The sequence below is a fragment of the Delphinus delphis genome, chromosome 3, assembly GCF_949987515.2.
Source record: "Delphinus delphis chromosome 3, mDelDel1.2, whole genome shotgun sequence".
NCBI lineage: Eukaryota > Metazoa > Chordata > Mammalia > Artiodactyla > Delphinidae > Delphinus > Delphinus delphis.
In genome coordinates, this window is record NC_082685.1 from 141,078,390 (window position 1) to 141,093,826 (window position 15,437).

Here is a 15,437-nt window from a genome sequence, read left to right on the forward strand (position 1 = left end):
GAAGCAAAGAAAAATTCAAAGTCATCTTTTGCCCCCATCTAGTCCCCTTGGGCTTCATCAAAAGCTCAAAATTCCATGAACCAGATCATTCATTTTCACTGCCCACACCCTCCATTTATTTCCTTTAAATGGCATTTTACAAGAAATGGGGACGACAGTGAAGACAGGAAGAGGGTAAACCAAACCATTCAATTACTTTGGGGTGGTCAAACCTGCTTACGTAGGAGCACAAGTCTTCAAGTGACAGCTTTACTTCCTGATTCTTTAAGCACTGCTTTCTACTACTTCAATTTTTGGCAACAGGTCAACCATACCGCACTGAAGTCTCTACTGGCAACTTCAGATAGGTTCCTATTACAATTGCATATCAAAGCGGGGGGAAAACTGACTCAAGAGAAAAGATCTTCTGCTGAGAACCAAAGGGGAGGCAAAGGAAAATGGCACAGTGAAGTGTCTGACACTCACTGTTCATTCAAATATCCATCCAATCCTGGTCTACGGCACAGGGTCCCATCCTCCTGGCACTTATGTCACCCAAGGAACACAGGAGCCACCACCATGAGGAGAGCTCATCCCTACAATTCAAAAGCAGGTGATTCCAGGAAATCAAAAAAAGAGGGGATATATGTGTACATATGGCCGATTCACTTCGCTGTATAGTAGAAACTAACACAACATTGTAAAACAACTATACCCCAATTAAAAAAAAAAAAAGCAGGTGATTCCGGGGGTGAGATGCACGCTGCCTCGTGTCCTCTGCACGAAAGGGCTATTTAAGATGTTTGTAAAAAGGCGGAGTTTTAGTAAATCAAATATTTTACATGTCACAAAAATTAAACAAGTCGTGGGGCAGAGAAACTTAAAACTAGAAGTTAGAGGCCGCCTACCAATTAAAGGTAACTAGAAACTAAAGAATACAAGTTGTCATATAACAAAACTGAAAGATAAGAGTATTTACAAGGGAGGTACTTCTAAGGTCTGAGTATCTCAGGACAGTCTTTGAGAATCACCAGGACAATCCTGTCTGAATCCCTGCCCTTTCCCACCATCTCACACAAGGCAGGTTGTGAAGCTGAGGACCTTCATTCCAGCAGCCACTTAGATTTCCTGGTTCTCCCTTCATCGGTTCTGATGGGCATGGTTTTACACATGCTGGACAGGTGGTAGCCGTGACCCAGTGGTCACTGCCTGCACAGAGCAAAGTGCTTATTTCCAGTGTTGTGACCGGGCAGCCACCATCCCGACACTTCAGGCTCCAGACCACCTCAGGACCTTTTGCAGAAGGACTACGAGTCCTAGCCTTGTCTGAAATCCTAAAATCAAAACAGTTCATCAAAACCTGCAGAACAAGAGTCAGCAGATGGGAGAACCTCCCAGAGACCCCTGTGGAACTCACTTTGGGAAATGCCCTATGAACAGACTTCCTGTAGGCACAGAGCCTGATGCTGCTGGAAAAACACAGACACCAAGGGCTCTGGGCCAGCTTCTTCCAAGCCCCAGGTGACTGCTGCACAGCCCACGTGGTTCCCCTCCACGCCTCCGACGTCAATCCTCCTCGAGTTATCGGACTCTGAGTGCATCAGCTATTTCCCTGTGAGACCCCCAGTAACAGAGTGAAAAGCCTGGAGGTGAGGGAGTGACCTGTGCAGAGATCCTGAGGTGGCAGAGCGCTGGGCATATAGTCAAGGAACAACACGGAGCAGGGTGTTGGCACGGGCGAGGAGGTGAGCGACCGGGGCCATCACAGGGCATGCGGCGAGGCAGAGCAGACAGGGAAAACGTTTTAGAGACGTCGGCTTCTACTCTGAGATGGGAGCCACTGGGTAGTTTTAAACAAAGGAGTAACACGGTCTACCTTATGTTGTACAGGAAGGACCCCGTATTGAAGACATTGAAGGGGGCAAGAGTAGCATGAGGGAGTGCAGGTGGAGGTCACGGCCATGGTCCAGGGGAGACTGATGCTGGCTTAGACCCGGCGGGGGGCACGGCAGTGGCCATGGGAACGGTGATGAAATGGGAGAGATTTTAAAGATAGAGCTGGCAGGGTGTGCGGGGTGGTGACAAAGTGAGACATCGTGGATGGCTCCAAGAATTTTGGCCTGAGTCCCTGGGAAAGTGGAATCACCATTCATGGAGAAGCAGAAGAATGATCTAGTGGGCTGTATCAAGGACCCAACCTGCGACATCTCAATCTGAAATGCTCACTTGATATCCAAGTGGAGATGTCAAGTAGCTAGCTGGATACATCATGTGGAGGGGCCATGGGAGGGGTCGTGGCTGGGGGTATAACTCCAGGCATGCTTGGTGCATACAAATAGTATTAAAGCCACAGGACTGAAAGATCTCCAAGAGGGCGTACAGACAGAAAAGAGAAAGAGGTCCGAGCACACAGCTCTGGGGTGCTCTACACCCTACAGTACTCCCCCTCATGCAGATCAAAATGAAAATCCAAGATGAGGCCAGGCTTTCCCCCATCACCTCAAGGATGAGGGCTGGTGAGTCCCTCAGCATCAGGCGGCTGCTGGCACGTTCCCCTACAGATGCTCAGGGTGCACCAGGCAGGGTTTGGTTTTTCCTCCGAAGCTCTGCTTCTGAGCCGAGAGAGGCTACCCAGCTCTCCCGTTCATTCAACAGGCTTTCTCTCTCCACGACCGCGAGCAAGGAGCATTGCCACGTCCACTTTCCAGTAAGAAAAGGAAGTCTGGGAAGTACGGAGTGGCAGAATTCAGAAAGGGAAAATACTTTCCTGCCCCATCCGCATGACATTGTCCTTTCCCAAATCTGTTCTCTCTCTTTTAAAAAAAAATTTCCCCCAGTGTTTTAAAATTGAGGTATAGTTGAGGGAATTCCCTGGCGGTCCAGTGGTTAGGACTCAGCACTCTCACTGCCGGGGCTCAGGTTCAATCCCTGGTCGGCAAACTAAGATTCCCACAAGGTGCACAGTGCGGCCAAAAAGAAAAGAAGAAGTGCAGTTGATTTACAATATTGTGTTAGTTTCAGGCATACAGTAAGTTTATGTGTGTGTGTGTATATATATAGAGAGAGACTATTTTCTATTATAGGTTATTACAAGATATTGAATATAGTTTCCTAGGCTACACAGTAATTCCTTGTTGCTTATCTATTTTATATATAGTAGTTTGTATCTGTTATTAGGATTATGGGATTAACAAATCCAGACAAAATCTGTTCTTGATTTTTATTTTTCAGATCTCCATTTTTCCTACCCAGACTATGAGCTGCTTGAGGACAGGTCTACATCTTACTCCCCACGTCTGTCACAGTACCAGAACGCAGTTGCTACCCAGTCAATATCCAGTAAACGAACAAAAACTTGTACCAATTTTCTTGCATTCTCTCTTCCTTGCTTTCAATTTTATTTTTTATTTATTTATTTATTTATTTTGGCGGTACGCGGGCCTCTCACTGTTGTGGCCTCTCCCGTTGCGGAGCACAAGCTCCGGACGCGCAGGCTCAGCGGCCATGGCTCACGGGCCCAGCCGCTCCGCGGCATGTAGGATCTTCCCGGACCGGGGCACGAACCCGTGTCCCCCGCATCGGCAGGCGGACTCTCAACCACCGCGCCACCAGGGAAGCCCTCAATTTTATTTTAATTAAAATAGATTCTTTTTCAGGCCCTTCTACATTTTCTGTTGCCAAATGTTGCCGAATTCATAGTCTTTCACTGACATTCCTTCTCTGGAGGAAAAAGGGAGGAAAGGAAAGAAAAATTACCCACTCCTTTCGTAGAACTTCTCATTCAAATCTTGTCTCTGCAAAAAGAAGATGCCTTTGAATATCCCTCATGTGTAATACTACACTTGAGGGATATTCAAATATCTACTACATGTGTAATAAAAACTACATGTGTAATGAAAACAGAGCTTTTGAAAAATCTGCCCCTCTTCACCAGTACTTCTTGTTCTGTCATTACTGAAATATTTATTCCTGAGAAGTTTCCCCACCGCAAATAATCCCCATGGGAAGCAGCTTAATCGATCACTTGCTTCCCAAGAACATGAGTGTGTTTCCAAACTCTTCAAAATTGGCTGGGTGCCCCAATGATGTCATATGCAAATACTATTTTAAAGAAGAAGCTGTTCAAGTAGGACACGGGATCCGTGTGTGTACCTTGCGAAAGAGCTCTATGTGGCAGTACAAAGAGTTGCATGCCACTTCATGGAGGATGCCCACATCTTCCAGGTTCTGTTCTTTTTTTTTTTTAAGAGCCCTGCCATTTGTCTTTCGGCGCCCCTTTGAAAGGGCCTCCACCGTTACAGCATAGGATTGATTACCCACAAGGTTTCACCCCAATTCCACCACCCCTTCCTCCTTAAGTATCCATCACTCGGAGGCAGGCGCAAGGTTCAAGCACTTCTTCCCCGCCCTCTAAACCTACCCACTTAAGTGTTTCTACTAGTTTTGTAAGGTCAATCCTGATTTATGAGACTGAACTGACTCACAGCTCATCTTCTTTTTTTAAGCAATGTTTAGTTAATGATTCTTGGAATCTGTGATTCCAGATAGGAGTAAAGTTGAGTCTCTAAGTTGTATGTGAAGTCAAAGAAAGAACTGGAAAACCTGGATCCAAGGAATATTCTGGACCCAAAGAATATGTAGGCATTTAGTAAATGCTAAAGGTGATACTTCATTTGAGAAAAGATACATTATTCACCCAAATGGTACTGGAACAATGTACCAACCCAGACACGTATGGGAAAAGGAAGCTGTAACAGTTATGTACAGCTGCTCTGACATAAGACTACTTAGGGTCTAATCCCCCCCTGGCACTTAATAACTATATGACTATAGACAAGTTACTTAAACCATTTAGGCTTCGATTTTCTTTTCTGTAAAATGAGAATAAATAACCTACCTCATAGGATTGCCATGAGGATCAAATAAGATTATGAGAACATACACACAGTAAATCCAATTAATGTTAATTTGATCATTATTGCTACTGCTTCATTTCCTTCAACAAAATAAAATCCAGATGAACAAAGATGTAAATGCAAGACCATTAGCTTTACTAGAATAAACAGAGAACTCATAAAACTCAACATCAAAAAAACAAACAACCCAATTAAAAAATGGTCAGAGGGCCTGAACAGACATTTTTCCAAAGAAGACATACGGATGGCCAACAGGCACATGAAAAGATGCTCAACATCACTAATTATCGGGGAAATGCAAACCAAAACCACAGTGAGTTATCACCTCACACCTGTCAGAACAGCTACCATCAAAATACAACAAATAGCAAATGCTGACAAGGATGTGAAGAAAAGGGAACCCTCTTGCATTGTTGATGGGAATGTAAATTGGTGCAGCCACTATGGAAAATAGTTTGGAGGTTCCTCAAAAAATTAAAAATAGAACTCCATATGATCCAGTAATTCCACTTCTGGGTATTTATCTGAAACAAATGAAAACACTAATTTTAAAAGATGTATGCACCCCTATGTTCATTGCAGCATTATTTACAATTGTCAAGATATGGAAGCAACCCCTGTGCCCATCAAAAGATAAATGGATAAAGAAGATGTGGCATATGTACACAATGGAATATTACTTAGCCATAAAAAAGAATTCAATCTTGGCATTTGCAACAACATGAATGGACCTAAAGGTGGTTATGATAAGTGAAATAAGTCAGAGAGAGAAAGACAAATACCACGTAATTTCACCTATAATGTGGAATCTAAAAACTATAATAAATGAACAAATATAACTAAACAGAAACAAAGTTGTAGATAGAGAGAACAAATAGGTGGTTGCCAGAGGGGCGGGGTTGGGGGGAGGAGAGAAATAGGGGAGGGAGATTAAGGTATATAAACTTTCAATTACAAAATAAATGAGTCACAGGTATGAAATGTACAGTGTGGGGAATATAGTCAATAACTATGTAATATCTTTGTATGGTGACAGATGACTAGACTTATGGCGATCATTGGAAATGTATAGAAATACTGAATCACCATGTTGTGTATTAGGAACTAACATAATGTTGTAGGTCGATGACACTTCAAAAACAAACTATTAGAAAAAGAGATCAGATTTGTAGCTACCAGAGGCAGGGAGTAGGGGGAGGGGGAATTGGAGGAAGGCAGGCAAAAGGTACAAACTTCTAGTTCTGAGACAAATAAATATGAGGGATGTAATGTGCAGCATGATAAAGTTAATTAATGGTGATGTACGTTACATATGAGAGTTATTAAGAGAGTAAATCCTAAGAGTTTTCATCACAAGGAAGATATTTTCTCTATTTCTTTAATTATGTATTTATATGAGATGATGGATGTTCACTAAACTTACTGTAATCATCACTTCATGATGTATGTAAGTTAAATCATTATGTGTACACCCGAAACTTACACAGTGTTGTATGTCAATTATATCTCAGTAAAAATGGAAGAAAAAGATTACTAGAATAAAACATAGGTGAATATTTGTATAATCTGTCCAAGCATGATACGAAACCAGAAGCAAAAAAAGGTAAAGACTGTTATACCAATCAAATGAATATTGAAAATTTTTGGTAATATAATAGGTCCAAAACCAAACTGGGAACAACAGTTTCAATACTTATGTCAAAAGGTTACTATCCCTAATATATATAGAGATCTTAGAAATCAATAAGAAAAAGACAAGAAACTCTATAGAAAAACTGGCAAATGACATGATTATGTAATTCACAGAAAAGAAAGAAATATCAATAACCAAAAAGAAAAAAGAAAAACTGGACACTATCACTAATAATTAAATACACACAAATTAAAGCAGTAGCTGTGTATATCTCTGTGTGTGTCTGTGTGGTGTCCAATTGGCAAAGCTTAAAAAGGTCTTAATACCTAGCACGGGTAAGAGTTTGAAAAAGTAGGCATTGCTACTCACCGATGGTCAAAAAGCACAACTTTAACAAGGTCAATTTGGCAATATCTATTAAAATTTTAGTATGCATTATCTTTGAGGCAGAAATACTATTTCTGGGATTTTGTCCTCTGTTCATTGTAACATTGTTTTTATTGAGGAAAAAAATTAAAACAATCTAAATATCCATCCAAAGAAAGTAGAAAATTTAATTATGGTGCATTTCTACGAAAGAATATTATCAAGCTGTTAAAAAGGATGAGCTAGAATCATGTGTTGACATGGAAGAATGTCCAAAAAATATTGAAAGAAAAAGCAAGTTTCAGAAGAGCGTGTGCAGAAAACCACCTCTAGAAGAGAAGTGTGGCAACCGTACAGCTATGCCACTCAGAGCTCCCTTCGCAGGAACCTACTGCATAGCTTCCTGACAGCCTCCATTGCCACACCTTTGGATCCACTGCACATTCACACCCAAGCCCACAGTCCCCCCTGGCTGCTGCCATCAAATATCAAACCAAGTCTTCCCCACCCGACACGGGGCTCCTCTAATAGACAACCTTTGATCAAAGCCTCCCCATCACTGGCTGGAACTTTCTCAGAGCTGCACTGCAGCTGGAAGCTCTTCCTTGCCGATCTTTCTTCTTCCCTATCCCCTTTCACAGGGCTCAGACCTGCAGTGGGTTTGGAGGTGCTCTCTGCCTATTCCTGCTCCCTCTTCCCTTTATACTTCACAATGCTTTCCCAAAAGATCTCCTGCACATCTGTTTCTGCCTTGCTGTCTTCTACTTGAAGGATCCAAACTGGCCCCCAAAGACACACCCAACTACTAAGAGTTATAAATTTAGAGCTGGTGTGGGGGAAGAGAAGCAAGTAGGATGAGAGAAATTATGGATCTCTCTCAAGTTATGTAATTCTGCAACATAAAGCATTCTTTATAACATGTGTGTGCATGTGTGTATGTGTGCGTATGTGTGTTTTACAAATATTGCGTTCAGTCTTGTGCAAGTACTGGCAATTCCATTATTTCCACACATATATCCCAACAGGGGTAAACTAGTCAAAAGTGTTTTGTGATTCAAATCCAGCCCATAGCTGTTAAACAGACCTGAAGAAAGCTTGATATTTTTTAGGTACTGGATCAGTCTCTGAGGGTGTCATGTATTTCCCTACAAAAAAAATGTGATCTCTCAGGTCCTGAGAAAATGCAGGCACTCTACTAATGCATTTTCAAACAGAAAGTAACCAATGTCCCAGATAGAAAAATATACTGCCATCCTCTTCAGACAGATGGGCACACTAGATTGAGATTAACTTGCTCAAAGTCCCCTGTTAGGAAGACTGGGAGTAGAGAGAATTGACTAAGAGACAATGTGATGTGTGAGAAATTTACTCACACGAGAGTGTAGCTCCTGTTGACTTACCTCTTCTCAAGAGCTGTCACACACTGTTCTCACACAGCAGAACCTCAGGCCATGCTTTCCAAGAGTTCTTTTTAATCTTACATTTAGTCTTATGTTTTTCCAAGTGTTCCTTATGTCTTTCTCTTTGCTAAGACACTTGTAATTCGGGCTTTCCTATCAGCTGACTTACATTTCATATTCAGACTGGATATATTTTATGTGGCTGTCTTCATCTTAAATCAACAGTTTTAAATAACCCACATAGTTACCTGTCTCAGTGATTTCAGATCTAAGAATAGAATTTGCTGTTATATTTAGCACTTTCACTAACTCTCTTTTCATAAGGAAAAAAAAAGAAAAAGAAGAAAGGAAGGAAGGTAGGAAGGAAGAAAGGAAACAGCCTAAATATAATTTAGTTCTTTAGCATATAATATTAAAAGAAAGCAATTTACAAGTCACGTCAATCACATTTATCCCCAAAGGACATACTGTCACTAGCAGCATAATTTTAAATATCAGTGAGAGGGCTTCCCTGGTGGCGCAGTGGTTGAGAGTCCACCTGCCAATGCAGGGGACGTGGGTTCGTGCCCCGGTCCGGGAAGATCCCACATGCCGCGGAGCGGCTGGGCCCGTGAGCCATGGCCGTTGAGCGTGCGTGTCCGGAGCCTGTGCTCCGCAACGGGAGAGGCCATAACAGTGAGAGGCCCACATACCGCAAAAAAAAAAAAAAAAAAAAAAAAATATATATATATATATATATATATATATATATATATCAGTGAGAGACTACATTTGCAAAGTGTGGGATAAAAATCTGCATTTAAACAAGATCCCCAGGTGATGCAGATACACACTGAAGTTTGAGAAGCACTACTATATTCAATATTTATTACATATTTTTGTCTCCTAGGACACTATGGATATATGAAGGAGAAGACTTACCAGTTCTTGCTCTGACAAGGCACACTGCAGTGCCCACAGCAGGATAGGAAGGGAAATGTGAAAATGATCCCAGCTAGCACGTACTGGGTGCTAACCCTCTGCTAGGTGCTTTGCTAAGTGATTTACATGCATTCATTAATAGAATCCTTATAACAGCCCTCTGAAAGGAGATTCAATTATTATCCCTATACAAAGATAGGGAAATTAAGGCTAAGAAAGGCTAAAAATAACTTGTCCAGGTTGACACAGTCAATTCAGAGCTTGAGCCATGTGAGTCACTCGCCAGTCACATCACGCTGCTTCCTGCATGTGTGAAGGGCATACGACAATCGACATTAAGGCATAAAAAAATTACTGATAATTAGAAAGCCAAGAAAATCTTAAGAAAAATTCCAATAGGATTTTATTGAACTTGACAAGTTATTTGTAAAGTTTATACAAAATGAAAATGTATGAGAATCACTTTCAGAAAACATTCTGAGGGAAAAAACCACAAATATATACTCCTAGGTATAAAAATATACCATCAAGCTATAGCATTTAACACAGGTGATACTGGCAGAAGAAGAGACAAAAATAGATCAGAGAAATAGGGTAGAATCCTGAAACAGGGCCTTATATAAACAGGAATTTATTTTACTGTAAAAATAGAATTTCAAATGAGTTAGAAAAAAGTTGCATGATTATATAAACAGTATTGGAGCAATGCTTAAAACTTAGGAAAAAAGTTAAGTTACATTTTACCTTCCACCTTATACAAAAATCTGAAATTTTACAGAGCTAAATGTAAAACCAAAATAATAAAAGTATTAGAAAAAAACTTAAAAATAATTTTTAGGTGAAAAAGACCTTTCTAAGCTAGACAAAGCACAGAAAGCATGAGATTGCAGAGTTGATTATACAAACATTTAAAACTTCTGTGCAGCAAAAGATAGTTAAAAATAAAAGCATTGGGCTTTCCTGGTGGCACAGTGGTTGAGAATCCACCTGCCAATGCAGGGGACATGGGTTCGATCACTGGTCTGGGAGGATCCCACATGCCGCGGAGCAACTAAGCCCGTGAGCCACAACTACTGAGCCCACGTGCCACAACTACTGAGCCCGTGCGCCACAACTACTGAAGCCTGCACGCCTAGAGCCCGTGCTCTGCAACAAGAGAAGCCACTGCAGTGAGAAGCCCGCACACCACAACGAAGACCCAACGTAGCCAAAAATAAAATATAAATAAATAAATTTATTTTAAAAATAAATAAATAAAAACATTATAAACGGATAAGCAGAATGTGGTATACATAAACAATGGCCTTAAAAAGGAAGGAAATTCTGATACATGCTACAGCATGGATGAGCCTTGAGGACATTTTGCTAAGTGAAATAAGCCAGTTACAAAAAGGCAAAGACTGTATGATTCCCCCATTTATATGAGGTACCTGGAGTATTTGAATGCATAGAGACAGAAAGTAGAATGATGGCTGTCAGGGGTTGGGAAGAGGGGGAATGTGGAATTATTGTCTAATGGGTACAGTTTCAGTTTTGCAAGATGAAGAGTTCTGGAGATGGACGGTGGGGATGGTTGCACAACAATATGAATGTACTTAATGACACAGACCCGTATACTTAAAATGATTAAAATGGTAAATTTTATATTATGTATTTTACCATAATAAAAAAAATTTGGAAATGAGCATTACACTAGAAGAAATATTTGCATCATCTACAACAGACAAAAGATTAAGAAACTGAGTACCTGTAGAGCTTCGGCAATAAATAGAAATAAGAGAAAGCAACTCAGTAGAAAAGTGAGCAAAGGATATGCACAGGTAATTGACAGGAGACACACATGATCCACAAATACTGTGTTTAGAAATATTAAATTGCAGCAATAATCAGCAAAATGTAAATTAAAATGCCTTATTGGATTTCACTCATTTACCAGATTTGAAAATTTAAATTAAAAAAAAAGAGATAACACCTGGTTTTAGGAAGGATGAGGGAAATGGGCTGAGTTTAAATTAGTACCTGGGGTGGGTCAGTGGTGCAATTTGAAGGGTTTTATCTATCAAGTTGAAAAATGGATAAACACTTTGACCCACAAATCTCTCTCCTAGGATATTATACTCAGGCTTAAGCACAAAGATGAATGCACAATCTTCCCTGAAGCACTGTTGCTAATGCTGAATAATTTTAAACAACTCAAATGTCCATCAATAAGGGAAAGGATGAATAAATGTCTCTAATTAAAATAATAAGAAATAAGAATAAGCACTATTACTTTAGAATAACATGTAGCCATTGCAAAAGAGGTACATACAGAGATGTTAGATCTCTAAGACTTGAGGGTGAAAAAATAAGTTGCACAATGATAGTAAGATCTCATTTACATATATTAAAACATAGTGTAGGCCTTCCCTGGTGGCACAGTGGTTGAGAATCTGCCTGCCAATGCAGGGGACACGGGTTCAAGCCCTGGTCCGGGAAGATCCCACATGCCACGGACTAGCTAAGCCTGTGCACCACAACTACTGAGCCTGAGCTCTAGAGCCCGGGAGCCACAACTACTGAGCCCTCCCACCACAACTACTGAAGCCTGCGCGCCTAGAGCCTGTGCTCTGCAACAAGAGAAGCCACCGCAATGAGAAGCCCGTGCACCACAACAAAAAGTAGCCCCCGATCGCCACAACTAGAGAAAGCCCGTGTGCAGAAACGAAGACCCAACAAAGCCAAAAATAAAGTAAAATAAAATAAATAAATAAATAGATAATTGTACAATTTTAAAAAAAGAAAAATATCTTAAAAAAAACATAGTGTTTATATACATATTATGCAACTGTATAGAAAAGAAGAAATCTTGGAATAGTAGGTACCAACCTGAACTTACCCTCTTCTGTGTGGGAGTAGGAGTGCATTTCATTTCATATAGTTCATATATATATTCACTTATTATTTGCATTATTTTTAAAACACAAAAATAAAATAGACAACCTTGTAAAAGCAAGGACACAGCTGCTGGAGAAGAAACTTGTGCTTTACAGAGCAAGGAAGCCTGCTTGGAGGGAGGGGTATTTCTCACAAAATCTTATTTGTCTTATATTTCCCCCTTTCATATATTTTTTTCAATCAAGGAGGACTTCCTCCCCCAGGGAAAAGAGGGCCAGGGCTCACTGTTCCTGTAAGTGAGCAAGATGACACTCAGTTTTCCTTCTACCCAAGCCAAAAATCCTCCCACAAGGAAAACACACACCTTCCTCTTGTCAAATCACAGCACCACCGATTCCTCTTTCAACACCCTGATAGTTTTCCTGATTTGGTTCCTTTTTCAGGACAAAGGGTTACAAGAAACAACAGAGACTCTGAAACACCTCTCTGCACCCCTGTAGATGTTTCTGCTCTTTCAGGTTAAAGAACAGGGTAGAAGGAAAAGACCCAGTGTGTAAGTGTTCTCCCCAGTGTGGCTCCAGTCCCCGTTGGACACCTAAGACCAGCCCTTTCCTCTCAAGGTGGCCTTTGATACAGAAGGTTTAGAGGTTTAGACACATTTGCTGAGACAACAGGAGACAGAACAGGTACCACAAGGAGGCAAGTTACAGCTGAGAATTAGCTCTGTCCAACAATCACGTTAGCTGGTGAGCTCCCTGCCACTGGAGGCATTCTAACAATACTGAACGCTATCTGGGAGACGCCAAACTTAGCATGCCCTGACGATTCTGAGTAGGCAGGTGAAGGTGGAGGCCAGCGCTTTGAAAAGCTTCAAGAATGATTCTAAGACACAGCTAAGTTTGGGAACCCCTGGCCACTATGACCCTTTGGGGCCCTTCAGCTTCAAGGGTCTCTGAGTGCATTTTAAAACAGCCAAGGAGAGAGACGAAGCAGGACAATAATGAAGCAACACGGGTGGGGTGGGGTGGGAAACACTCTAAAAAGGGTCCTAGAGTTTGAGGCACAACACAGTGGTTATAAGCAGATTCCAAAGCCAAATCCTGACTCTGTCACGCGCTAGCTGTGTGACCACAGACAAGTTACTTAACTTCTCTGGGTCTCAGTTTTCTCACTGATAAAATCAGAATGAGAAAACTGCTACCTACATCACTGGTGACGCTTACATCGTCTAGCATATGTACAGTACTTAGAATAGTGCCTGGTCCCATAGTAAGTGTGAACCATTATTATTTTGCAGAGGAGGAGACAGAGGCTGAGGCCATAAAGTTAACCTGACCCAAGTCCCAAAGTCAGTTTAGACTTGAGAATGAGACCCAGAGCTTCCCTCCTTCTAGCTCAAATGAAATACACTACATTCAGTTCTATCATATCCTCTGCCTACATCGGCCTCTCGAGCTGGAGAATAAGCTTGTTCAGTCTTCAGGCTTGTCAGTTACCAGGCGTCCCTGCTCAGTGGCATGGCGCACTGTGCTTCCCACCATAGGACAGGCAGGCAGGACGGATGGATGCGTGAGCGGGCCAAGGACTGTCAAGAAAGGGCTCTCGGTGTAAGGGGCAAAGCCCCGCGCTTCGCGACGTCATTGCCACCGCGGCCAGCTCTACGGTCTTGGACAAGTTATTGAACCCCTCCGTGCTTTTTGCCTAGGAAAGGTTTGTCTATAAAAGGATGACGGGTGGGTTAGTTACAAATGCAAGGCTCCCACCGCCCGGCCAGACACCTCGGCGCTCCTTGCATTCGCTTGGCGTCTACCCCAGACACCTCCCCGGGATTTCCCGCTCCACCTGCGCGTGAGCGCCTCCCGCTTCCAGGTGTAAACAGAGACCGGGTGGAGGGAGATCGCGGACTGCGAGAGGAATGACTGTCAGGTGGGGGTTAAGGGAGCGTGAGGGGAGGCTGGAGACAGCAGTTCACTCTGGAGTGTTGGGAGAGAGGCAAAAGTGGGTCAAATGGGAATTTTAACTCCCAACTACCTGCGAAAGAGGCGGTGGGATGGCGAACGTAAAAGCAGGGTAGGAACCGTCGTGGTGTCCCCAGCAGCGTGCGCTCTGGGAAAAATTAGTATTCCAGTGTTACGCACCAGGCTGGCGCGCCACGGGTGAGGACCCCTCAAAGCACCGTCTCGGAGCAGAGCCAATCGCGAACCAAAGCAAACGCTGGGCCTCGGCGCCAAGCAGGGGAGAAGACGGCTGAGCTCCGGGCCGCGTCCAGCCGGGAAGGGCCGGCAATGGGGTCGGATTCTACCGGACGCCACCCAGGTCCGTCCGTCGGAAGAGCCACGGAGGGAGGCGGGGCGCGCGGAGGGGAGCGGGACGGGCGGTCGGGTGGGTACTCACCCCGCGGGCGGTAAGGCTCCGTGAGCCGGGCTGAGTAGTCGGCTTGGCTGCCGCCGCGGTGCGAGGCAGGGGCGAGCGCGGGTGTGGACGTGCAGGGCCGGCCCCGCGCCCGGGCAATGAATCAGCTGCGGGGCGCGCGCCCAGGGGCGGGAGTTACGGGAAAGCCGCGGGGGAGGGCAGAGGGGCGAGGACTTTTGCAATTTCCCGTCTCGCTGCGCACTCTTGGCACTCCTGGGACCCACAGGAATTCGCCTCCTTTGGGTCCCCGGGGGGAGCGGACGGGACCCTGCAGAGGTGCGGGCCCCCGGACGTGGGGACCGGGGGGAAAGGAAGTGGGAGAGGCCTGGAAAGGAAAAGTGGAAACCGAAAACTCGGCAGGCCGGGCATCGCGCCCCCGTGCCGTGCTGCGGACCCCGCCGGCCGGCCACCCCGCGGGCGCAGAGCGAAGCCGGTGGGATCCCGCGGGGCCACTTGTTATCCCAACCTAGAGGCAGAACCCCTGGGCTCCCGGGCAGAAAGTCTTTGGGTAAAAGACAAGCGCCCCAGACAAACTTCCTACTGTGTTTCCGTTTGGCGTTCAGAGCAATACAAATAAAAAGTAGTTCTAGGATCCTGCTTTGCGTTCCTCTCTAGAAACACTCTGTCACAGTCTCGCCTGCACAACTGTCCTGAAACCTTAGTTTCACAAAGAGCTGTGTGTGCTGCAGCATGGCTTACTTTTCCTCTTAATAATGCCGTCCAGACTTTGAAATACGTATTTCAAATACAGGGCCTTTGACATGCATATTTGCCCTCTCCTCGTAGTTATATGATGGACTCTGTAAAGGCTTATCGACTTTGGAGCTGGTATGGAAACCAACTGAATACGGTTCCTATGGTGGTAGCCTTGGACCCAGAGAGGAGAGTGGGGGGCTCAGGTGTCGGGAAGTGATGCCCCGCAGCTCCGGAGGC

The 15,437-nt window shown here is 43.7% G+C and overlaps 1 protein-coding gene across 1 annotated transcript in view; it reads right to left on the bottom strand.

The window, feature by feature from the left end:
* OSMR (oncostatin M receptor) overlaps positions 1–14,588 on the bottom strand; it is a 57,817-nt gene extending 43,229 nt beyond the window's left edge. The window contains exon 1 of the mRNA XM_060009565.1: positions 14,487–14,588. The gene's annotated coding sequence lies outside the window, so the exon portion shown is untranslated. The remainder of the gene's footprint in view (positions 1–14,486) is intronic.
* Between the last annotated feature and the right edge of the window lie 849 nt (positions 14,589–15,437).